The 27811-nt window shown below is 28.9% G+C and overlaps 1 protein-coding gene and 1 long non-coding RNA gene across 2 annotated transcripts in view; one reads left to right on the forward strand and one right to left on the reverse strand.

The window, feature by feature from the left end:
• The window catches only part of KCNQ (KCNQ potassium channel), a 280998-nt gene that overhangs the window by 214025 nt on the left and 39162 nt on the right, over positions 1-27811 (reverse strand). The window lies entirely within an intron of this gene.
• LOC149058684 (uncharacterized) overlaps positions 1-27811 on the forward strand; it is a 33638-nt gene that overhangs the window by 4599 nt on the left and 1228 nt on the right. The window lies entirely within an intron of this gene.

Genomic DNA, 27811 nt, shown 5'->3' on the forward strand with positions numbered 1-27811 from the left:
TAATATTCAAAAGATAGTTGAATGGTTGTAATGGTCGGTAATTTTGTATAATTATCGTTAATAGATTAATTAAATTATCATTACAATACAATTAAAACGAATTATTAAAAGTAGTTGAAAACATATTTGTTAAATAAAATTCACATTTGTTACGACCAACACGTACGGTACACTTGTTTAATAGGTAAATAGTGTTTTGTATGTTTGCTATTAATCTTATCCGATTTATTTAATCTTAATAAATTCTACAGTAAAAATAGGTGATCATGTAATCCATTTTTCATTTTCCTTCCATTAATGAATTTTAAATATTTACAGTTATCGCCGTGTTGTTATTATACCTAAGTTTAATTTATTATTATTTTTATCATTATTATTATTATTATTTGCCTTCTATGAAACCTTTCAGCTCAATTAGATCGTATTGTAAGATTTTCTATCCTTTGATTTATTTACTATGTTGGTTGGAAGATACTTTTTTCTATAATAGTATACCATACTCCTTCTACGATGCCATTTAAAATAGTGAACATTTTTCTTTATAAATAAAAAACAAATACCTATAAAATCATTAAAAAATACTGAGGAACTTACTCTGCTGTATAGTAAATTTCAAGTATACCTCATCATTAAGTATGTTACTCTAGTCTGTAATGGATGTATTAAATTTAAGTCTCGTGATAAACTGTAATTTTATTTTATCTTATAGATTACTTGTAAAGGATAAAATGGTTTTGAGCGAAACAGCGGCTAGACTATCGTCTATCATCCATTTCTAAAAACAATTTTTTTATGTTACACTTATATTATAATAAGTATTTTCTTAATTAATATGTTGAATTAATAATTTTCAAAAACATCGAGTACAATTTATAAATTGATACCGACGATACGTATGAAGTCGTGTGAATAAATCCATGTTATGAGCAACTTGAAATTAGTGAATTAGTCTAAGTATCATGAAAATTATATTATACACAGAAAACAATAATATTCTACAACTGAATTTTGATTGAACAAAACCGAAGAAGCTCTCCACTTTATAATTAATGAACAAAGTACCGAAGCCATGCTAAAACCATAGCTTTTACATTATATCATTCTAAGAGACTGCAAAATCAGTTAAATTTATAAAAGAGATTAAGTTTTATTCATAGTAAATTTAAAAAAAAATCTTGAATTATAGTTACAACATTATAATGTAAGAATAATATCTAAGACCTCAAATAAAATATGATACTAATACGCAATCCCAATACACTTACCACAAATTATTAATTTTTAATTTGAAAACACGCTGTGCCTGAATGAAATATTTTTACACTGAAATTACATTTAAATATATAATATCCTCCAGTTACGCCATAAATATTAGCATCATACCTACCTTATATTTTAAACTTGTGAAATGTTTACCAACCTCACATGTACGAATACAGAAATAACTGGATGTTTGCACTGCTTAGTAATTATATATTGAAAACATATTTTTCAAACCAGAACCTAGCAAAAGTTTAAAAATTGAGTAAAATTTCAAAAATTGTTAAAATCATGTCAAAAAACACAAAAATTTATATTACATATTTTAATTCAGTACAAATGTAATATAATTGGTTAAATTTTAGAGTCGAACTTTATATTATTAGAAATATTCACAAATTGAACAGTTTTTAACATCACTTATTATTGCAGTATTATTTCGGTCTTACCGATTGTATGCTTTACCGATAAATCATTTGTCTTTTAACGGATAAACAGTCCAAAAATCCGCATCCATCACGACGTTTTAAATTCAGTATTTCGTATATATTTTGTATGCCTTATGTTTACAATCGTCAATGATTGACTCGGGGCTGTGAATTGTGTGTTCTAAAAATGTGTTAAATATGTACATACTTAACCGTTCAAAATTTGTGAAATATGCATTGATATTATATTTTAGCAGCCCCAAAATATGTTAAAATATCTACTGTGTAAGGTATAACGCCTTGAACTATTGTTTAAATTTGAAATAACAATCAAAACTTGTAGGTAAGTAAATGTATTATATATTTTATATATTTTATATTTTATATTCTCATTTATCGATAAACATAATTGACAACAGCATTTAAAAAAAACATTTTTACATTGTATTATTTTTATATATATGTATATATATATATATAATATATATTTAAGAAATAAAATTACTATTGATGTAAAAAAACAATAAAAAAACTGTAATCTCGGTTATATAATTTATCAACCAGATTAATCATATATAATATAAATAATAATTTAACATAATTAAGCTTAAAATATAAAAATAATTTTTAGAATATAAACTTTGAATTAATTAATATGCTCAAAACATAAAATAGGTATACAAAAAAACTACAATACATTTTCTTTTAGGTACTCAATAGTATATAGTACTGCAATACCTCCGATACAAGTAATAATAGATAGAATTGTTACAAAAATTATCAACAAATCGTACCTATCTCATTTTACGAAAAAAATAAAAAGGTATTGGTGGCTAAATATTTAGAATTTAAAAACACACGATTCCGTAATAACAATATTAAACATGTCAATAAGTCATTGTAAAGGTCTATGACAGAAATACATATATATATTTATTTTTTTTTAACACAAAAACAAAACAATCGTGGTGTCCAGTGTTTGCAATTTAAAGAAAAACACGTTGTATTTACGCGTGTATCACTCCCGTAGGACCCAAAACTGCATTTGTCACCAATACGCGGCCGAGCGGTTATTACCGATTACATGTAATCCCTTCGAGGGAACGATTTTATTCACTCGGAAAGCATAGTGTGTATGTGATATAATGAACGCGTATTATGTATATTATCATTGTTTAAATAATAACAATATAATATCCAACGTGTAAACTTTCGATGCATTATCATAGTAGGTAATAATTAACAAAATTATCGTTATTCGTTATTTATGCCGCGTAGACATTATTATATATTGTGTGCATATTATTATATTAAATGCCAGCTACACATTGTTAGACGATGATATTGGGAAACGGGATTTACTCGGAAAACAACAGCCATAGTGTGTTTTCAGTGAATTGACTAGCGACGCTATGACAACTATTATTATTAGTGATGTAGTTAGTATTATTCATAGTTTAAAATCCCTTCAAAATGAAGGGAAAATAAATAAAGTTAACCGCCATACGAATCGCATTCTGAGTGAAATTTATCAATGTTATATGAGTCGTGGGTGATACGATTTTCAATGATACGAAGATATAACATGGTAAAAATGTGAAATACCGAAAAAATAGGTGACAAATGTATTAGAAAATATGTTAAACGGATCGACTAATTTTATGATTTTTCAATAATATGAGTTGGTTTTTTTTTCGTCTAGCTGTTGTCATTTTGGAGCAGTATTTATACTGAAATATTTCACTGTCAGTATGTGATTTCTTATAGAAAATTAGATATTAATTGATACTTTAAAAAATCAAAATTAGAAAATTCAATAATTTAACAATTATGCAAAAAAAAATGTTTGTTAACATCTATTTTACTTTTTTGTTGTTATTCAAATTTTTATTTTAAATGCAAGGTATTTTCTAGAAACTAATTAAACAGCATTAGGTATACGTCAAACTATTAAACACACTTCATAATATATGGTTTTTATTAACTAAAAAGGTAAAAAATGTGTATAGTACAAAAAGTAATGATGTGTACAGTGTAAATTGTAGGTATAAACAGTACAATTCTCAAATAAGTAATGGTAAAAAATAAGAAAAAGAGATTTTTTATAAACGTGATTTTTATTTTTATTAAAATTATGATTGAATTAGTAATATAATTTGTTTTAACTATCAAAGTTCTATAAATTAAAAATCATTTTAAGGGAACTGTAAAATTATTGTTATTTTGACGTTCATGATCTTCCCATCGCATAACAAAACGAAACTATTCAATGCGAGAAGTAGTACTATACAATACATTATTTTATATTAGATACAATACATCTATTGCTTCCTATTCTATTGCACTATTTTACTGTTACCTTATACACTATATATATACTAAATGTCTACTAAACGTGCATATATTATGTGAATGAGCATCATGTAGGTCATTATCCCTGCTGTGTATTCAGCAGTTACAAACGTACCAACTTCTATTGGCCTATCGATTTATTTAAATCTTTTCGTTTTATAAATAAACATTAACATTTTTAAGGACATACCTACTTGTTATACATAAATATTCATGATTAGTGCTCGTATGTGTTTATTTATTCATTTTACATTTGTATTTGGGTATGTAAATATGTTAAATAAAAATTATTCGAATTTCAATATATATTTACTGGCATACAGAAAACTAACAAAATTAACTGATAATTTATTTTATTTTTTTCATTTTCAACTTTATTTTTCCGCTACATGCCAAACATTTTTAAAATTTTAATTATCATTTGGTAACTTCACAATAATTTTTTGTAGTTAATGTAAAAATGTTAACTTATCTTTTTGTATTATGATATTATATTCAGTGTTACAAAATATTGTATGTTTAAATGTAAATATAAAACAAAAGCTTATTTGCAAACATAAAATCAAATAGATTTACTAGTAAGTTATGTTTTTTTTTTTTTTGTTAGCTGCAAATAAAACGAAATGTGTAATCGAACAGATAAAATACCCTCAAAGACTGTCATTTAATTTACCTAAATATACATCCAGATCCAAACAAGATATCATAGTCACGTACAAATATGAATATAAATGAATTGCATAACAACCCATAATTGAAATTGTCATTTAAACTTTTCCGAGTTTCCATCGCAATTCCTGTTGAATAAAATACGATGTTGTCAAATACATTTAAATAATTTACCGCATTTGGTAGATAACCGAGTGTCGTTCGTGCATTATACATAGATACAAAGGTAGATATGCCACAAAATACACCTACCTACGTGTTTACTTCAACTAAATACATAAATATGCGATAGAAACAAGGATAACTCACTAAAATGATATTTATACGATTGATGCTATAAAAAATTGTTTTTTATTCTGAGTGGAAAAAGTAGAAAATAATTATCTAGATAGTAATTAAAATTAATACCGACCAACCTTTCAACTGACCAATTGAAAACTGCTGCCTTCATTCTATCGTGGAAAATTCAAAACTATATAAATATTATATAGATCATACATTATTAAAAGACCAACTAAATCAATATTTTTGGTGATGTATAATTTTTGAAAAGCTGACAGATTCAGTTGTCCTAAATCCATCCTGTAGTATACCTATCTCTCGATGGTACACAAAATAATCGATGAACAATTAATACTATTTTGAATAACTTATTAAACATAAAACAAACACACAAAAATATACGGGCCTCTATCAATCGCTTACAAACATATCTCGCTTCTCATTCGAAACCCGCACTGTCCCTCTACTGTGGTGCTTACGTCCTTAAATATTATTTTACAAAGTGCTGCCTCAGCTCATTTTCTTCGTTGGCCTAATATTACGCAATTTAAACATTTAGCTAAGATAAGTAATATTTGTCTATTATTATTAATTGGCACATGGCACATACAACAATCCCACTATCATTTCTCATTCCTTATAATAACATATTTTTTTCAAGTCTATATTTATATATAAGTGTGTCAATCATACATGGAACCCAGACGAAAACACGGACAAACGTCACTAATTTCGTTCCGTTGAAATCTCGTTACCGAGGTAGATCGAAAATTATTTACAGTATCACTTTGAAAGTTATCCTGCAGCATTCAATCGAAAACGGAATATTCTATTGACAAACGAGACAGAATCGGGTGAAATAAAGCTTGAAAACGATCATATAAACACAGTCCGTTGTAAATTCGAACTTATACTCACCGAACACATGGCGAAAAACTTCAAATGGATCCAATATGTTCAAACTATTGCATTTCCAAAGGTTTTTCAGAGCCGAAAATATAACAGCAATATGTATATGCCGCGTAAGTCGTCGAGGTCGGTTGTATCCAGTAAATGTGGTTTTTACTGACTATATATATGATATAACATGTCGATATAGTTTTTCAAGTTCTTAAAATATTTGAGCAACGTGAAGTGAAAGAAAATAATATTTAATAGTCACGTATGCGTTAATATGAGTGGATATTAATAATAATATGATAAGAATATCAGACTAGTCGGAAAACAGTATTATTTAAACCCACGTATCGTCAACTTTATAGTGACGTAAACTGTATATGTCAGGTCAATGAATCTACTTCCGGCTGACCCGGTGTGACTGCAAATGAATCGTTTTCAACAGGACGAGTTTTGCGTAGCCAAAACAATAACAATCGTTCTGGACTTCCGTGTTAACGCTCAAAATCCACTATCTTAAGATGACTGCGTCTAGCCGTAATCGACGATAAAGATCGTCCCGAATTATTTTAACCAACAGATATACAATCACAGTTGACAGTATTTAGATTTGAAAATTAATATAATCTGTTCACGACGTGATTTACACCAATCTGAAGGTAAGGTATGTATAGTTTATATGCCCCCGTGAAACCTAACCAGCCATAGAAGAAATGATTATAGTGGAATTGTAGTGACTGTGACCTATGCTTTTCATGTTGACTACTAACTTACCCTTCTCCTACCTCTGATTTATATTGACACCAAAAGTATTTTACTCTTAAAGTCTTAACGATACCTCTGCGCTGGTGCCACTGGTCCGCCACTCTAGCTAAAACATTGACATCAGGCGTATTCAAAGATGAATAATTAATATTTGTGCAACAAAATGTGTACATCTAAGACCAATACGACTATTTCCATTAAATATTAATTTAGTTAATAACTGCATTGCATGTCCCATGATCGAGCTGCATATACGTAAATACACGTGAAAAAAAAAGCGGGTAAGTGTGTATCACTCTGCTGTATATTAGGGGATGGGGTGGACCTCTGACTAGGGTAGGTTAATTTTGAATGCAATGATAGGTATCATTGTATACGAAAAACGATTCTGAACGGAGACTGTTTATCTGTCTAGGTTATATTATAGATTATTAAAAATTTCAAATCTTAGATTTAAAAAAAAAAAAAAACTTTTATGAATTTCTATCTAAGATAATTTGAAAATTGCCGTAATTTTTACGTATTAAGTCAATATTTGAACTTCAAATACTAATAAAAAAAAATTGTGCCTATGTATTCTTATAATTTTTTAATCACTATAATAATAACTTATGAGGAACTTTGTATTAAATTTTAAAGTATTTTGATAGGGCCAAAAAAATTTTATCGACACTTCAAAAAAAAAATTTCAGACAAATTGAAAATTTCAGTCGTCTATAAATATCTCAAAAAAAGTCAAAATATTTCGAAAATTAAATCATTTAAAGAAAATGCCAATCTAAATAACTTGTGAAATTTTCATGTATCTACGACTTATACTTTTTGAATAATTACAAATATTTAAAATCGTTTGAGGATAAATCATTATCGTTACGCTATTTCGTAAAAATTTAAAATTCAAACGCACTTAAAATTTTCCTGTAATGATGTTTCGAATTTTCTCTATAGCTACTTAAAGGAAAACTAATAGAAAACTTAGTGTTTTTTTTTTTTTTTTTTTTTATTAGCTTTCACAATAAGTATTACAGCTCGACAATTATTTTAATAAACATATGATAATTGATAAGCAATATTGGCACATACAACGTAAGCTATAACGTAGAGACATAAGATAAGGATTTAATGACGGGGACTTTTACGGAAATAGCTATGGAGATAAGTTAACGTTGGAGATTAAAGCATTAAGAACTGAGGAAAGGAGAGTAATTAGTGGGCTGATAAGAGAGTTGAGGTTATTAATGAAATTGGATAATGTAACGGAAAAATTATCTGAGGGAACGTCTTGAGTCCGGGTGGCTTCGGCGTACGATTTCGGCCTGGAATGACATTGTGGCTCCGGAACTTTGGTTGTAGGTGCTATTGGAGGTCTTGTTTTTTTTTGGGCTTTTTGGAAAGCTGGACAACCCCTGAAATTGGCGGTGTGGTCACCGGAGCAAAGTGCACATTTTGCTGGACTTTCCCGGTCCTTGGAGCATTCTTGTGTAAGGTGATCCGCGCCACATTTAACGCAACGGGCGGCGTGGTTGCAATAGTTTTGCGTATGACCAAAAGATTGACATCTATGACACTGAGGAAGGCTGTGGCTCTTTTTGTGGGGTTTTTCAATAGTCACTTTGGAATTAAGTAAAGACTTAATATTGTGAATTTCCACGTTGTTTTCGTTCGGGTATATCTCCACAAAGAATAGTGGGAGGGGACGTTTATTTTTGTCTTTGACGTTGTGAACGTGTTTTACCTGGTGACCTTGTTCGTCCAGAGTGGAGGAGATGTCGGTAATTAAGGTAGAAGGGTGTAACCCCCTGATGGCGACTCTGTAGGGGCGAGCCACACGAGGCGAAAACGTATGAAAACTGGCATCCGTGTCATTTAAATGAGTGACAATATTGTTGAAACTAATACGACCTGAAGGTTGTACGATGAGATAGGAAGCCGAAGACTTGCAAGTAAAACTGTTGGGACCGGCGATACTTGTTAGAATGTGGTTGAAGGCGGAGAAGTTTGTAATGTTCTTTATGTAGATTGGTGGTGACGGAGGATCAAAATCCACATCGGTACGTGGTGACTTAGTGTGGTCGTCATTAGAGCTGTTTGAAGATGTGGGAGCATCGGCGCTGTCGCAGGTATCATTAGCGAGAACGGCAAACTTGTTTGGTGATACGAAAAATTTTGATTTTTTCCATCCTGCATGGGTGACAGAGACGAATTTGAGAGATGACGTTTTGAGGGAATGCGTGTACCTGGTAAGTCCTTACCAATTATATGAGTATTTTTGTTCGACGACATTGTTAATTGGAAACTACCGATAGCATTCACTGAACGAGACAATAGTACAATACGCGTACTGCGGCGATAACGGAGCGAGATAACAAGGAGTACCTACGTGTACTCATGTTGAACGTTGCGACCGAACTGAAAACTTAGTGTTATATTTTTAATCCTTAGTTATAAACACAAAAATTTTTATAACTTTTCAACTCCAAAATTACTTACAAATTTTCGCGTTTTCGACAGATTTTGTAAAAAATTTGAACTACTCATCACTTCGTTCAGAATCTAAAATATAATTCATGTGATATTGAAAAATTGTTATTCTATTTTGGTCTTATTCTAATCATTTGTGGTTTGCAAATTTGACGACCAAAAACGATGTTTTTTTTTTTGTTTATCAATTCCCAAGTGGAACGTAATACATATTTGTAATGTGTTTTCAGCCCTTTATAGGTTAGGGCACCAGCATTTATTTAAATAAATCCATTTATATTCCAGACGCATGTGTTTATTTTTTCCCCTATTCTATAAACCTCGAATAATATTATCGACCTACATATTACGCCAACAATTGTTACCTACCCAAATTAGAAAAATATCATATGTTTAAAAAATCAATAAATTTTATGGCTAACAGTGTCCTTTTACAAAGGTTACAGGTATTATAGTTCCAGCGAAACATTAACAATTTCTGTGGATGGCCAAACTCAAAATAAGGTTCAAATGTTACACTACTGAGTAGTGGTCACATTAATCACAATAAAAAAAGGTTAGGTGTCATGATGCGTGATTAAAAAATAAACAAGTACAAAAATAAAACAAGTGGAAAAGTAAGTAACCGCTCTGTTGTACAGTAGAAGTAATCGAGTATAATTCTTCATTGAGTAAGTCACTGTAATGGGTGTGTTAAATTTTAATTTAATGATAACAATTGCATACCAAAATCGATTCTGAACAGAGACGGTCAGCCTATTATCATAATATTATATAAATATATTACTATTTAATTTATTTTTAATATTATAGTACATTAACTAGACTCAGATCGGTCACACACAAATCTCCCACAGATTCCTAAGCTAAAAAAAAACCCTCAATGTGCACATTCTGCCGGTGTGTACTAGTTGCGGTCATAATCAAAAATTACGTACTAGTTGCGGTCAATCAAATAATAATAACTAAGTATACTAAATAATATAATATAATATAGTTTATATAATAATTAAATATGAAATTAATATTTCGTTTATTTATTTAATTTAGAAAAATGTATCAATCAACATTTTCCTTCCCATTTATATCAAAAATATAACATACTTAGGACTGTCTACACACTATTATTTATTGTGTAGGTATAGTTAAAAATGTTGATACTTATGTTTAAATTATTCGAATATTCGAAACTATGATCGGAGTATACAATTTAATCTATTTTATTTATAAACGCTGTGTACATTAAATCGTAAAATATGTTTATCGTATAATATAAATTTCGTCTAGAATTAGAGCATAATAAAGCTATGACCGCAATTAAGATAGCACCTAAATTGGCGTGACCGCAACTGTAATATCTGTTTATCTCAAAAATCGTCATGACCGCAACTAGTATGCCCAAGTCACTATCAGCCACATTCACACTGAATTCCGAACTTACCACAATATCCGAACAAGCCACAACCTTTTTTAAATACAATTTAATAATGAATAATAACACGTCATAATAATATACCTAATCCAGTAATCCACAGTAGATTTGTCGCGTAAAATTTAATGTGTGTGTGATGTTAACCAAAAAAATGTCCAAGGCAAGCATTTTATCCAACTCCTATCATAACCGTATGCACCTTCGCTAACCCTTTATCTCAATTAAAATTTCTATTAATGAGATTTCGTTTACAACAAACCACATCACGGTCCACCACATAACCCATCAGCTTCCATCCTTCTAAAAACGCACACGTTTGTATAATATATTAATATTATGTGTGTCGCGTGTGTGTATTTTAAGGACAGATTGCACGAAATCTTGAGGATTATATTATTTAACACGCCTTTCTAACGTCGTTTACTTGCAATTAACTACGGACCGGCTGCATATTAAAATCTATTATTATTAATCATACACAAACCATAATACATAATCATTACTATACGTATAGGAATACATTACACACTCCCACATCATACTAGGATGCATTTATGTGGATCTCGTTAAAATCAAAACCACTGACAACATTCTTTCATAAAGATGTGAAAAAAAAAATGCAATACATTTTTAATATTATTTCGACAAAAACTATCGCACTATTATTCGGTTCTTGTAAATCGTTGCATCCAACAGTCTAGGGAATATTTATGCGAAATTCACAACGTTTCGGAAGCGCTTCTATATTTATCGCGGTGAGTCTGCGAGGACTTATATATTATATGTAAACCTTGCGTGAATGATAATGTTTACGGGGTGCCCCTGGTGGGTATCACTCAGCAGTCAGCAGACGGGTTTGTGTGTTGTAAACCGAAATCGAAATGAATACGGTGACAATCGGTTTTTCGTACGTTGGACCGGATCCAAGGACCGCTATAAAACATTGCAGCATACGTATAGAATTTTGTTAGCCATGAATTTCCTTGACATATTTTCACCTGGTGCACAATGCGTCGACTCTCACCAGACATTACAATTTAAAACTTGTACGTGAAAAAAAAAACCTCTCTTTGCGTGTACCGTAAACTTTTTTTAAACTATACATGTATTATAATATAGTATAATATAATAAGAAGTAAACGCATATTAGCCATTTCGAACATATTATTAAAAACTTATTCGTGCAGTAATGCGTGAATACGACATTTTATTGCCGAATTAAATAAATGCAATTTGACTTGCATAACGGCTCGGTGCGATAATAGTTATTTAGTATTCAAAGAATTGATAGTACCAAATTGTTAAAAAAACAATTAAAAGTAATAATAGTATGATCACTGACGATAATAACAAGCATAATTATCAATAAAAGTTATTATAATACATGTGTACAATCTTTTTTTTGCCAAATTTATTTTTGGTTATTATTTTACAGAATTAAAAAAAAATTAATTAATCAATTCTTAGTTTAATTGTTGTATAATCGATTAACCTTGTCAATTGATCATAATACGAGTACCTAACCGATAATATTTATTCATTACACATTGTAATTTTTAGTATACCTTTATTTACTTGAACAAATAAAACCTTAATTCACTTGAACCCAGTCTTGAAAACTGCAGCAACATCATAACGCTTCTACAAAGAACAAAACTTTATAACTATATAACGTGACCATACATCCCGCTTTGTGCGGGACAGTCTCGCTATCGAGATAAGTGTCCCGCTGTCACCAAAGAACCTAAAAATGTCCCGCTTTCAGAAAAGTCGACATGTGGTAGGTATTTATTGATCACATATTATTAAAATCATACATCTATACTGTACCTATACAGTTTACAAATGGTAGGTATGTGTATACCTACATATTTTACATATACTGTAAAACACTAAAACTCATAGTTGCGTTTTTCTGCTGTCATTTTTTATAGAAACAAATATTGATGTTTTTTTTTCAATAATTAAAATTGTTATTTTATGCAAAATTATATGGTTTTCTTATTAGAATGTACAAATGTCTCGCTTTGAAGAAAAAAAATTATGATCACGTTATTTTTAACCTTATATTGTATTTTTTTTCGTTTTCTATCGTTTTCTTCCTTGTATAATAATCTCAAACCTACCACAATGTAATAATTTAAATTATATATAATTTAATAATGTATCTTTAAATAAATAATTTAAAAAAAACCCAAATCCTAATATCTTATATGGTATGTAATTTTTGGTGACTTTATTATCCTTTATTCAGTTTATATACTTAGGTACTATAATTTTAGTTTATATTATAGTTATAAAGTATGATAAACTAAGTTATCAATGTTTTTTTTTTTTTTATGAGCTGATACATTTTTTGTTATTTTTCTTTCATATTTGTATAATTTATGCTTCATACTTAATACAATATATTCAACTAAATAGATGATTAATATATATTAATATATAGGTGAATAATTTTTGTTGTTATTTCTTATTAGTTATAAGAAATGTATTATGATCTTTTATTCCAATATAATAGGATATGAGTCCCTGCATAATCATAAAAAAAAATAAATCAAATAGTCCTAAGAATAGCTCAAGATTCAGCTATTACTATGATTTGCATTTAATATTTACTGAGCTAATCGATTTATTTTTAGACTATTGATAGTTTATTAGTACACAAAATTAAATATATTAATTATATTTAATTTGATTTCGATTATTCAATGTAGATACGTGGTATTCAACAATGATAAGTTAATCAGGTAAATGTATATTACAATATCAACTTAGTTACATATACAGGGAAATATATTATAATCATATAGGCCAACGACGGTATTAAAAACATACATAAAATATTAAAATATTGAATTTTTTTCAACAAACGAGTATTCCAAAATGTTTATGTCATAAACTAATACGTTAGAAATATAATACAATTTAAAATATTATTGTTTAACGTTTGGTGAACTGTTTGCCGGATACGCTGCATGATAACTGCTCTCATATTATTTAGTGTAAAGTACACCCGCACATACCGTGCAATGTCACAAGGTAAGGATATGATTTTACCTCAAATAATATTATCTATACTTAATGGTCTTTAGGGGTATAAATGGAATTCCACACGCACGTAATTATACACACTGATGACATATTTTCACCGACGTATAAATTACACTAATAAGGAATAACCGCATTCGACGTTAATTAAGTAATGCATTACATTATGTCATGGAACACACGCCTTGACGGACAAAATATTATATTATGCACTTTGACATCGCAGACATTTTCGTCTGCTAGGTTAACTGCATTTCACTATCCACCTCCAGCGTGAAACTTTGAATAAATAATGTTACATTCAACATATTATTAAAGTCAAACCATTTTAAAAATACGATTCAGTGGCTAACGCTTATTATTAATTTAATACCTATGCAAAATATTATTATAGAAACTCATAAACTTTTTTTATTTATTATTAGATCCTCAGCAATATAGGCGATTGGGCTTTCATGAAAATTAAAACTATTACATAATATAACGCGAGCTTATTCTAGAAATTAAATTTAAATTTTGGTCTAAAGATTGGCGTCTGTGGTGAATTGGATGATATCGCTATGGATTGGGAATAATTGTTAAGAATTTTTGTAAGTGTTTCGAATAGAGTGTGATTAGTTCCGGTGATGAGGAATATTCTGCACTCAATGAGGATGTATTTGATTATGACTGACTGAGACACCACATACTGTACATATCGGGCGATCTTCCTTGATCATTAGAAAGCTGTGAGATGTTTGCCTGTGTACATCATGAACAATTCCCTAATAGGTAGTAAACAATTTAAACGTATCTGAAAGGTAAAACATTTTAAAAATTATGAGTGTTGGCTGCGAAAAAATTCATCCTGTTGATAGTTGGATATTTTTGAATGGTAATAGTAGATATAACTTTGTGTTATCATAAATAATTTTTTCTTATTTTATATTATTTTATATTATTTTAAACCAAATTCATAAACACAACATAATAATATTACGGTTGTCTTACATGCGTTAATTCCACCCTGTACGTTCAATAATCTCTAGTGGAACGAAAAATGCATCACTTTTCATTCATATACAAACTAAACATATTATACGGCTTCACCTCCGGCATTTACAAAACACGGTCTTCGATCGATAATTTCAAATATATATAAATGTAGGTATATCACATATAAAATATAACATGTAAAATATAGATAGCAGATAGTTACGCTCATACAACGTTCAATAGTTAATATTTTCCCTATAATATTCAGTAATAACAATAAAAGCAATAATTTATTTATATATTATACTAACACAAATTAAATATGGCAATTATTATTTTAATGAACTATTATAGTGTTATGTACATATTACCAAAATTTAATTTATATGAATTCTTTATGAATATGTAATAATATTGCATTATGTCATAATATAAATTATAATATTTACTTATTTATTTATATGTATAATTATAAATATAATTTTATATCGTATTTGGATTAACAGGTATTAATTAATGCATCAACATCATACATGGTAGATACACTACAAAATATTATAAAGTCAGTTCCTGTAAGCCAGCCAACGGGCTTCTAAAGGGAAATTCAAGGCGTACTCTGGTTTGTGAAAATATTGTACAGATTTCAATTAACTTAAACATATATATATATATATACGTTGCAAAAGACACACTGTGAAAATGACGTCAATGGAACAGAATGTCAGATACTCGTAAATCGTAACGCAACATATTTAACACAATAATGTATTTGTATTTCATTCATTCATTCGTCAAATAGCAATAACTCTAAAATATAATGTAATAATATTTAAAACAAAAATTATTGAATTTAAAGCGTATTAGTTAGTTTGAGGTAATTGGAGAAATTTAGTTTAATAATAATGTGTTAACCAAAGTGACTTACATCAGTAACCAGTCATTTATTTTTCTTATGTAAAAGTTAAAACTTTTTATAGTACTGTATTAAGATCAATATAAATATATATAATAATATATTAATATAGATATAGATATATGTACCATTTAAATCAAATATGTATAGTCACATAAAATCAAGAAATTTATTTTAAGTATAATTAATCATTATAACGGTTTTCTTTTTTCTTAAATTAAATCCATTTGCCAACAATTCGCTATTCTTTTTGAGGTTTTAATGGTCTTTTAATTCAAGAAAAATAGAGAATCATTGTAAAACGGATAAAGTATTAAGTATAGCTTTATAGTCGACTATTGGCTATTTACTCTATTTTTTGCTATACCCTAAATAGAAATGAAGATTCACAATGATGTATTATTATTTCATAATATGAGTGCAAATTCGTTATGCTATTTGTATATTTTAAATTTATTGTGGCACAATATTGGTAATATTATGCAAAACAGAATATTACAATGATAGTTACACCTAGAAGTTTTGAGTCACCGGCATAATAACCAAATGGCTTTTGACGTTTAAAAATATTTAAATTGTTATTCTTCGATGATGCGGCATAATGGAAAGTGACGTCGCAAAAACAGTAAATTCGTTTCTCAACCAACCTTTGCAGACAATAATAATATTCTTCCTTATCGCAAAGTGCCTACTTCTTTATTGTCTCGAAAGGTATATAATATATATATATATATAAAGTACCCATTAATGATGTTTTTAATTATACTTACCGACAGTTTTGTGAGACTGCCTCTCCTCCATTGAGGTTAAATATATATATTAAATTTTATTGTTATCATATTGAAGCCTATGTATTGGTATAGGTACCGGAGTTGTGCGGTACTTTTATCTCCGTTAGCTTTCTGTCACAAAAGAACTACCTCTATATTTTTCTCATACAGACACAAATACACAACTATATTGCAGATAACGACAACTTGATATAGTCCGACGATCAATTTCACAAAATTCCTACTTCACGTATAAAAGTAAATGACATGTATTTCTGATGATGGTACGGGAATTATCAGTTAATAATAATTTATTCCAAATTAACATTACCATATTAGTAACGTTCTAATTTTAATAAATATATTTTTTTCATTGGTTTAATTTAAGAATGACTGAAATTCTCGGTTTTAAATTTTAAATATTCCCTCATTCGTACAAAAAAACTGAATACATTTTAAAAGCATTTTCGCGTTACGTACTTTTAGGCCAAAGATCTTATGGTATACCTAATATGTTATAGTTTAGTATAACTATGGAACTAGATATTAAATCTTAAGTAACTTTCAAGCTACGGTTTCGAATCTCAGTCGAACTAAGTATTTTGTATAAACAGCATTCGAGTGAACTTACTTAAATTATGCCAATAAATTTAAAATACTGTAAAAAAAGACTTTACAAATGATTACGTTAGTAGGTGGTATATGCCAAATATGGTTAGTCAGCCATTGACGAATAGTGTATGCAAATAGGTGCGATTTACCTACTTTAGTTTCGGAATGGATATTTGACAGCGTAGCATTCAGTCTTAAGTCGATACATAGATGTAGAGATGGATGTGCACCAAAATAATGCCATTCTCGATTCTAAAGTGAATAACTAATCTATATCTAGAATATCTATATATATTATTAAAGTACAATGACATAACAATAGTACTATTGTCTCTTTCTATCAGTGGCGTGCACAGCTTTTTTGAATGGGAGGGGATATTCATTTTGATTTGTCACAGACCCATGGGGCTTCGCCTTCCACACCCCCTTCCGCTGAATTTATATTTTAATTTACATTACCCCCCTGAAAAACATTCCGGGAAAAATTGAAATAACAGGTTTATTTTTAGACCAAACATATTGGTGGAATATTTTTGAAGATAATATATCGTATTGATAAGAATACAGGAACGCCATCTAATCTACAAGCGAAATCTTGAATTTTAAACCTAAATTTTTTTCATGTAAACAATAAATCATTGCAAAAAAATCCAAAAGGGGGGGGGGGGGATATGACACCCTGATCGCCACTGCTTTCTATTATAATAACTATTATTATTTTATGAGTACCTATAAATTCTGCGGTGCCATAATAATACTAACTCTTATAGTTTTATAATTATTTTAAGGTTTACTTAGTGAAATATTGTTTAAAAAATTCTACCTGACAATTCAACATTAAAATCGTAAAATTTTATTCAGTAACTAACTAGTACATGCCATATTTGTGAAAAAATTAAATTACCTACTTGATGAGCTTCTGTTAATAATATTGTCCATTTTACATAAATATTATTAGCAAGTAGTATGTTTTAGTAGGTTTTGTATCACCCCGCAAATCCGGTGAATCCGGCTACCCCGCCCAGCCTATAACTAAATGCTATCGCGACCGTGCCCCCTCCCCTCCCATCCATAATTAATGATAGGATATTGCTCATCAGTGAAAATATCCGCTTTAGAAACTCAGTTGAAATATTTACATAACGTGATGGTGTTATTATATGTACTACTACTCTAAACATATCACTTGGATCGATTCCCATGTGTATAATAACTTACGTTTTACGAAGTTTAACGTATATTTAGTTGAATCAATGAGCTCTGAAGGTTGTGTTGGTGGTATATGTAAAGGTTTTCTTGTATATAGCTATATTATCTACAACTGAACCACCCATGTTTAGAAACACTTAAAAAATTTAATTTTTGAGTAGTGTAAAACGGTGAATAAAATGAGAAAAACAGCTTGACGGTTAAAAGTTTGTATCACTACTGACGATATTATAGACACTGCTCTGGTTTATTTATATCTTAAATATTATGATGAAAAAGGGATGTATGTGATAGGTATAGGTGATAGGGGAAGTACCGGGCATGGAACGACACAGAGTAGAGAGGAGGGACACGGCCGAGCACGGTCGTGATAGCATAGTGCTGTAGGCTGGGTGGGGTAGGCTAACCTAACCGGATTTGCGGGGTAATACAGAACCTACTAAAACATACGACTATAAAGTAAATTTAATATTAGATCTATTAGGTATTTTTTTATTTTATTCTAAAATTCGACTAAAATTTTGCAATATGTATCCGTCCATCATGGGTCATTTTGGTTATCCTAAACTGTCTCAAATAATACTCGCGAATGACCAAAATTTTTCCTCTAAATGTTTAATAATATAACTTATGAGTTTATGATAAGGACAATGAAAAATTCAGCAAAAATAAAAATGTTACAAATCCGTCTAGCATATTCTGGAGGCAGGTGGCCCGACTTTTTTCTGTAAAAAAAAATAATTTACATTACACATTTAAAAAACACCCCTTGAATAGATAAAAAACCCATTAAACATGAATAGTTTGCATTTTCATTTAGAAGTTTTAATGAATAAAATACATCATACAGAACATTTACTTTATAATACAATATTATATAGAATGTTATTCTGAATTTCCTACCATAAATTTTCTTTATTTATTGAAAAACAATATTCCATGATACACATTTGCAATGTTTGTATGAAATTTAACTTGGAACTTGAAAACTCTTGTAATACTTGGAACTTAATTTATATTTTTAATTTTGTGAGGTAAATTAATATTTTCAAAATATTGTTTAATATGATATTTTATATACATATTAGTTTAATTTACAATAAATAAGACTCATATATTCAAAATTGAAATGTATATTTTAGATTTTCAACAAAGCAGGAAACGTAAAAATTGTTCAAATTTGAATTTCTAAATAAAACAAAATGATGTAAATTCAGAAATATACGTTGATCCTTCACCTCATTCTGAAAAAGTGAAAACAAAACTTATCCACGCAACAACCATTCTATATAACTCATTCATACGACCAAATAAATTAAGCATATTACAAATTCATGGTTTTGCTAAAACCTCCCAAATTTGTTACTATTAAATCCATATCTTCGTGTTATAATAGTACATAATATTCTCCTCCGTAGGCTTCATAACGGCGTGAGAGTATACATTTTTAATCAAATGTTGAACAAGCAGTAGAATTCATATTATATACCATAACATATACTCCTATTACATCTGAATTCTACGTCCTTGAAGTTGGCCCTTACACATTTTCAAAACAAATTTTGCATAGTGCCAAAATTTTGCAAGTAATTAGCAAGAATTTGCAAGTCCAGCCCCGAGATTTGCAAATCAAAAACAGAGGAGTTATAAACGAGTATAAATTTGCAAAATGTTGGCACTATGCAAAATTTGTTTTGAAAAAGTGTAAGGGCCGACTTCATGGACGTCTGAATTCTCTAGTTTGTATCGTGTCCGACTTTCAGAATTGATTGGTGTTGAAAATTTCCGGATTCTTTGATTTTATAATATGCAATAGTGTATACACATAATACAATAACTATTGTATTATTAAGTCACAACTCACAAGCCATTTATCATCAAATTGGTCTATGACGGTAAAACATGGCCGGATAATCCTCCGTTCACTTTTCTAATAGTTATCTACTTTATTAATATAAATCTGAAACCAATAATTAAAAAAGACTATAATTTTTATAAATGAGCAAAAAATCACCCAAGAAATATATTATGAAAGTAGGTACCAATAATATATTTTGCCACCAATTCAATATCATACTTGATTTCGACAATTTCTTCGGTATATGATTTTTTTTACTCTTCAATATATTTGTTAACGTGTTATACCTGTACCTATATCAAACAAATTTATTTTTATTTTCATTTAGTTATGTCAGTTTTAAATTCATAAATATATAATATGTTGATAAATATATTATTTTTTTTTTTTTAATTGAAGAGACGCTATCCAAGTATTGGTCCATTAGTTATATTTCATGCTCGACCAGAAATTTCAAAATCTACACACAGCTATGATATAATTAAAGCGTACTGAGTTTTAATCGACTTGCTTAGCAAAGTCGTGTTGGAGTTTACAATAGTTCATCCATTTCATGTCTTCGTGACGATGAAAATTAAATAAATGTTTGAAACTATCTTTGGAAAGCGTGTTTCGTAACTGTAGGAAAATTATCCACAGGTTGCAAGATGATATGTATACTATCAGTAGATATAGGTAGGTACAGTAAGTACATCTATAATATACCTGAGGAAACGTATTAGCATTGTTGTACGCGTTTTTTCATTGTTTTAGCACCTTCGTATTTATAACAAGTTCCAAGGTTTATTCACGATTTAATTAACTGCGTGAATATTGTACACATAATAAAGACCATAAATTAAACCTTTTATATGTCTATATATATATTATTATTTTTATAAACTAGAATAAAACGAGTGTAGTAATCTGTGTCAAATGTAATTCTGTTTTTGTACAGACAACATTAATTTTAAAACTGTTGATGAGTGTCTGAGGAATGTATTTAAATCGTCCTACAGCGATGACGAAAAAGCAATCGTAAAAGCAATACAATCCTCTCGACTAGATATCATACTAAAAGCATATACTAGAATATCTTGTTATACCTATACAATTATGTAATATTGTAGTCGTGTATCGCAAAAAAATGTTTGTTTCAACAAGCTAACCATATTTTCGTATTGATAGTCATTTTCAACTACTTATTTCAATTTAACTATAATTATCAGGTGGCTCGAGTGAATATGAACATAATAGTTAAAAAAAGGCACGATGATGAATATACCACGTCCGGAAGGCGGTAACGTGTCAGGGTGGTGTTATTTCTGTATAGTATCCGTAGTTGTTTCGTTGAAATTAATTATGTACTTGGCTATATTATTATAGCCACGCTTCTTTCATACTGAAAGGATAAATGGTATTATCTACGTTTACACGTGTACTTCAATATTTCGTGAATAGGTATCTTACATTCTTATTACATACCGCAGTCATATCACATGTAGTTAATAGCGCCTATAAAATAAACGTGATGTTCAAATAAAAATATGATTTATAAAACAAATTTTAATAAACGGTTAAGTAATATTATTATTGTTTTATTACTGTGTGTTAGGTATCAAAAGCATATTTTTTTGTGAACATGCCACACCATTTGCTACCGTGTTTAACTTCAAAATATTCTAACTAACAAGACTTGCAATTTCACCTAAGAAATCCAATGCACCGTGAACGTTTTAAAGCGCTAACACTATTTTGTTACGACTTAAAAATTTTATGTACAAAAATACTTTAAATAAATGCCAAAACGCCTTTCAAATAAATGATACTCACAATTAAAGTATCCTATAAGTAGTAAAATTGTTATTATTGTATTGTATGAATGAACAGATTCTCAGATAAAAACAACTGTTCTTCATTATAATGTTGTGGAATCATAGTTTTCACTCCTCATGACTCACTTCATGATTCCCTCAATAAAATCAACTGGTATTTCAAAATACACCTAGACAACAAACTTACATGGTCTACACATTTTAAAATTAAGAGAAAATCCCTCAATATTAAACTCTTCAAATTAAATCTTCCACTCAATATAAAATTATTTATCTATTAACAAATTATCCACCTATCAATAACCTAAACGGGTTTCAGCTATGGGGTACACGACCAAAACTTCAAATATCAAAATGTTCCAATCGTTTAAGCGATTTGACTTTGCCTCATAATAAATACCCACTGGTACATCAGCTACTATTTTAAACAATTTTACAAAAACACATTTAATTTTTTTTTTTTTAACTAGCATTACAAAATCGCTACACCCAGAATCTAAAATATAAGACCAACATAACTATAATACTTTTAACTATGGAAATCTGATAAAACTCTATCATTCAAATTATTTGCAGAAAATCATGATATTTTTCAAAGATTGAACATTACGTTATTATACTTATTATTATTTATCGTTGATTATGTTGTACAGACATTTTAAAAACGTTTGGATAATTAATCAGATGTGGATAGAATAGATGGAAGGATAAGGAGGAACACGTTTACCGCTCTGGGAATTTTTTCTGACATTTCTTGTAATTGAAACGTTAAAGCATTATAATGAGTTTTTCTCAAATTAAAAACATTATCTGGAATCTCTTATCGTAAACTATTCCTTGTCAATAGCGACTCGTGATGGGCCAAAAACATTTTTAATGGATTAGCTGCTGGCCCATATTATTAAACATAATCTAAGAAAATGTAGACGTTGGAGTGAATTGAAAATTATTTCCACGAATATCAAGGAAAATTAAATCGGAGAATTTTCCGTTTAATCATTATATTTGTTTATTAATATTATTTCTCGCTCACTACTATGTAATAACCTAACGTACTGCATGCATATGTGATACGTATTACCTAGAAAATGCACTCTCGTACAATATGTTTATTAAATTGTGTTATTTTCATACATCCTATAGGTACACATTGTATATTATTCATCGTGTCTATACTACTTCCTTTTTAATTTCTGTATTCGAGCGCTTGCCATTGATCTACGTGCTCAAATTTATTTTTATTACGATACGAACGAAATAAGTAAATGTTATTTGATATAATCGAAATGATACATAAAATTAGTCAGATCCAGACATCCAGTAGTTAGTGAAAATTGAATACTTAAATGCGACGATTTAAAAATTAAAATTAAATGCACCATGTACCTATTATATGTATAGTTGTCTACCAGAAATTCACAAAATACGAATAATTTAATGCGTTACATATTGAATGTAACCGAAGAAATGAGTTTGATCGTTATCACGTGTTTCCGATAAATAAATATTATATTATATACCTAAAACTATAAAATATGTATGATGTATAATACGTTTCAGTTAAAATTCTAGTCAAACACCAATATTTCATAATATTTTCGCATCTTCAAAACCTAACATTTAATATTTAATTTGAATAATTGTGTGGCTCTTTATTAAATATTTGTAACACATAAAAAGTCTTTTGTTCAAGAGATTATTCAGATGAAAATATTTAAGTATAATCAACGTGTGAAAAATACGGTCGTGTAAAAATTGAAGAGTTATTTTACACGCAAGAATGCATTATTATATTATATGGTCAAGGAAAATAAAATAAAAGTACAATAAATTATTTAGAAAATACAATAATAACCAGTAGATGAATAGTTACATCAATTATTTTAATTTTTTAATTTTCAATTTTAATTTTAAAGTGGTTTTATTTATATTGTTATTTTAGTTTTGTAAAAAATTCTATACTATCATATCATATAGATGAATATTAAATGATCTATTTGCTATTTGACCTGAATCGATTACTCAAATAGCCAAATACACTCGCTCTGAAATTTTTACATTGTTTGTTTCTAGTAAAAAAAAAACTTTAAATCATCTATACCTTGGTATTATTTTTAGATTCTGAGCGGAGCGATGAATATATTGATTTTACCATGGTGTATGTTTTTTTTGTGTCTTTCATCACGTTTTGGGGCAGTAAAAGTGCTTCGATTTTTGACTTCAGTACCTCGTTCAATCAGAAAGTGAATCTAGTTGGTACTTTGGGGGGTCAAAAGTGAAAAATTTTTCTAAATAATCGTGATAAACAAACTAAAAATTAAGGGAAAAACAGGAAATTTTACGCACAATCAGTTTTCGACAAAATCGATTTTGGTTTTTGATGTAACTTTAAAAAAAAAGACCATAGCTACATTAAATTTTCACCGAGTGTTTATGTATGTATATTCTATCCATCATGCAATTTTAAAAAAATGTCGACTAAATTTGAACTATTCATAGGTATTTGAAATTTTCAATCATTATTAATTTTTTTTTAATAAATATCGATAAAAAATTATTTGTTGGGTAGAAAAGCTTGAAAATTTAATACAATACTCTTAACATATTTTTACAATAGCAGTCGAAAAATAAAATAAATTCATAGTCATTTTTTATAAGCATTCAAAGTTTGAATTTTGACAAAATGCGTAAAAATCACAAAAATTCTCAAATTATTTTAAGCTAGAAATTCATAAAAAAATTTCTTTTCAAATCATTTAATACAAGGCTCATAAAATATTTTTACAATAGCAGGTGAAAAATAAAAGAAATGCATAGTCACATTTTTTTTTACAAGCATTTAAATTTAAATTTTGACAACATACGTAAAAATCACGAAAATTCGCAAATTACTTTTAAGCTAGAAATATATAAAAAAATTTCTTTTTAAATCTAAGATTTGAAAATTTTTAATAATTTATAATATATCTTAGACAGATAAACAGTCTTCGCTCAGAATTGTTTTTCGTATACAATGATATAATATCATTGGATTCAAATTTAATTCCATCCATTACAGTAACCCACTTTTAACCTATTGTACAGCAGATCCACTTTCCCGCTTTTTTATTAATAAAAATCTCATAAAAACTACATAAAAATCTCAGACAATTGAATACAATAATAATCATTAGTTGAACAATTATTTTCTGTACCATGAAGATAATATTTTTTAAATTTATTATAACTTAATTTTTAAGAAGCATATAATATGTGTCATTTTTACAGTGCGTTTTCAAATGAGATATTATTTTACTGTTATATAATATTAGTTTAACGCTGCTATTAATAGTGTACACATGCAGGTCGATATATAATTATATTGGCGAATTGGGTACTATAGTCTGATTAGATGTATATATGTTACCCATTGTATATTTCTGGCAATTAAATAGCCTTAACCATTTAAACGCTTTGCAACTATATGCACCCTTAATATTGAATGCATCCTTCATTTTTCTTTTTTATTAAATTCACTATACATTTATTTTATAGATAAAAATGTTTGAATTTGTCTTGACTAAAATTATTAAAACATTAGAGTGGTATTTAGAAACAAATTAATAATTTTGTAATGTAATATAAATACGAGGATTTTGGTAAATGTATACCTAGTTGAAAATCAATTTTTCTGATCCTTAAAGATATTTACTATATATAAAATAAAAATTTATGGTTAGAACTCTAAATAACTAAATACTTATATTTTTTTAATTTAAACTGATGGTATTAAAATATATCACTTACTCCGAAAAATAATGTACACATAACGATAGATTAGCTACAATATGTCACAAAAACTAAAAACGAAAATATACCAATTAAACAGTATTTTAAAATCAATATATAATTAAAAGAAAAATACTAAAAAATGCTTTTTTTGTCTGATATCGAATATCGTTATACGAATTCAACTGACGCTTTATTTTATCGTTGTAACTTTCAAATATGACAGTCAACATTTTCAATTAATTTTTCAGTCCTATGGCACGTAAAATAGAAATAGCTGGTCAAGGAACTTATAGAAAATGGCGTAATACTGGAACACAAATTTTAATCAATATTTTCTTCGCTTGTCCTGTTGTCATTAATCAACGCTATAAAACTTTTTTTTTTATCGTTTATCCCTAAACGTCTATAGCCATAGTTACAACAAATGGTATTCGATTTATGCAGAGTGACAACAATTTAAACATTTTATAAGCCTGAAATTATTTTATTTTGTTAATAGTTGCATACTATATTCAATAAATTACTCCACTAGTTTTTAAACAAAATTTTATAACAATTTCATTTTTTTAACATTCAGGAACATGTCAAATTACAGGGACCTGAAACACGTTCCATAAAATGCTTCATTAATATTAATGCTGGTTAACTAACCTATCTTAACAAGCATAAGTCCAATAGAATCGTTGAGAAAAGTTGGCTACATCTACAACATACGTGAGTGCGAGAGAAGTCAAAGTTCAGCACTGTCAATTGTATCCGTAGTTAGTCGATACGTGCAAAAAGTTATTAACTATAACCTTTAGGAACAGAGTTTTTACACAAGGGTAATATATGAAATAAAATAAAAATATCTATATTTTATATCATTTTTGGTTTAGTTAAAAATAATAATATGGAAAAATATTTCCTCAACACTCATAAAATATTAGATACAGTTCTATACGCAATTCGTGAATTTCAAATAGCACTTATTTAATTATTCGAACTGATAATTAGTAATATTATTTTAAAACCATTTCTAATATATAACGTTTGTCAAATTTAAAAATCTACAATTAAAAAATATATTGGCCCATTGAAACTCAAGGCCTCGGGACTACGCTTTAACCCGCCCCTGTCCACCGAGCATTGATCGCTCTCGCCATCTGAGCATATTATGTACGTAAAATAATTTAACATATGTCTATTGTCCTAGCTAGTAGATAAATAAAGGTACGAGTTACCCTGGGGCGATAAAAAAAGAGAAGCCTTATCTTATATTCCATCCATGTATATTGTGTAAGACATTCGTGATTAATAAATAATGACACTAACTATAAGCGACGCCGAATAGTTACTCAAGATGAGTGATCAACCCCATTTTTTCGTTGGGTGGGGTTCCGTTAGTACCCAAAAAACTATTAAGTACTGACCTTATAAAATAAGTTCGGTGCCACTAGCACTAGCGTCTGTAGTCGGTAATTTCGGAAACGCCACTGCCACCGACGTTCCTTTTATTGTATGTACCTATTATATTCACTACCTACTGCAACTACACTGAGATCGATGTTTTTTTTTTTTTATGAAACCCTGATAGATGGGGTCAAGGCGAATGTGTACATTATTATTTGTAGCCGCTTCTCAGATGTGCTTACGAATGAGGTGTGCTAGGCTATGATTATAACTATGACATCAATATTGTTATTATCATCATTATATAAGTTACCTGACTGACGAGGGAAAACTTCCGGTTTACGCGTACTTCTTGATAATATTGTATTATAATACGTATTTATACAGTCTGAATTACATTTGGGTATGTGGAAAACGTCGTGGTAAAACACCAACCTAGAGTTTATATTATAATACTGATCGTTTTATGACGTGCATCGAGCTATATTATTACAGAATTTTTATTTTCTGTCCTAAACGTGCTAAATTTGTATTTAACTATAAAAAATACTACCTCTACTCTGCACGTGATATTATAGTATTTTATGATATCTACATACTATTTAGAGTTTAGACTGATCTAGCTCCCAACGCTCTCGACCCTAGATAAGAGTCGGCAGTGGAAGAGTAAGTAGCCGTCAATGACGTTAAATTCTGCTTCTGCGAAGACGGATGAATTGGAGCATGTTTCGCTCATCTCTCATTTTGTATCATTTGTGTTATAATTTATTATAATTGTGTTCAATAATTAATAAACGACGCTCCTTGGAGACAAGTAATATGCAAATGGTTCATCCCTCGTGTGGTGATCCCATTGGAAATACCCGCTCACCACCGACGT

The sequence above is a fragment of the Diuraphis noxia genome, unplaced genomic scaffold, assembly GCF_037042655.1.
Source record: "Diuraphis noxia isolate RWA-SAM2 unplaced genomic scaffold, SU_Dnox_SAM2 contig0002, whole genome shotgun sequence".
Lineage (NCBI taxonomy): Eukaryota > Metazoa > Arthropoda > Insecta > Hemiptera > Aphididae > Diuraphis > Diuraphis noxia.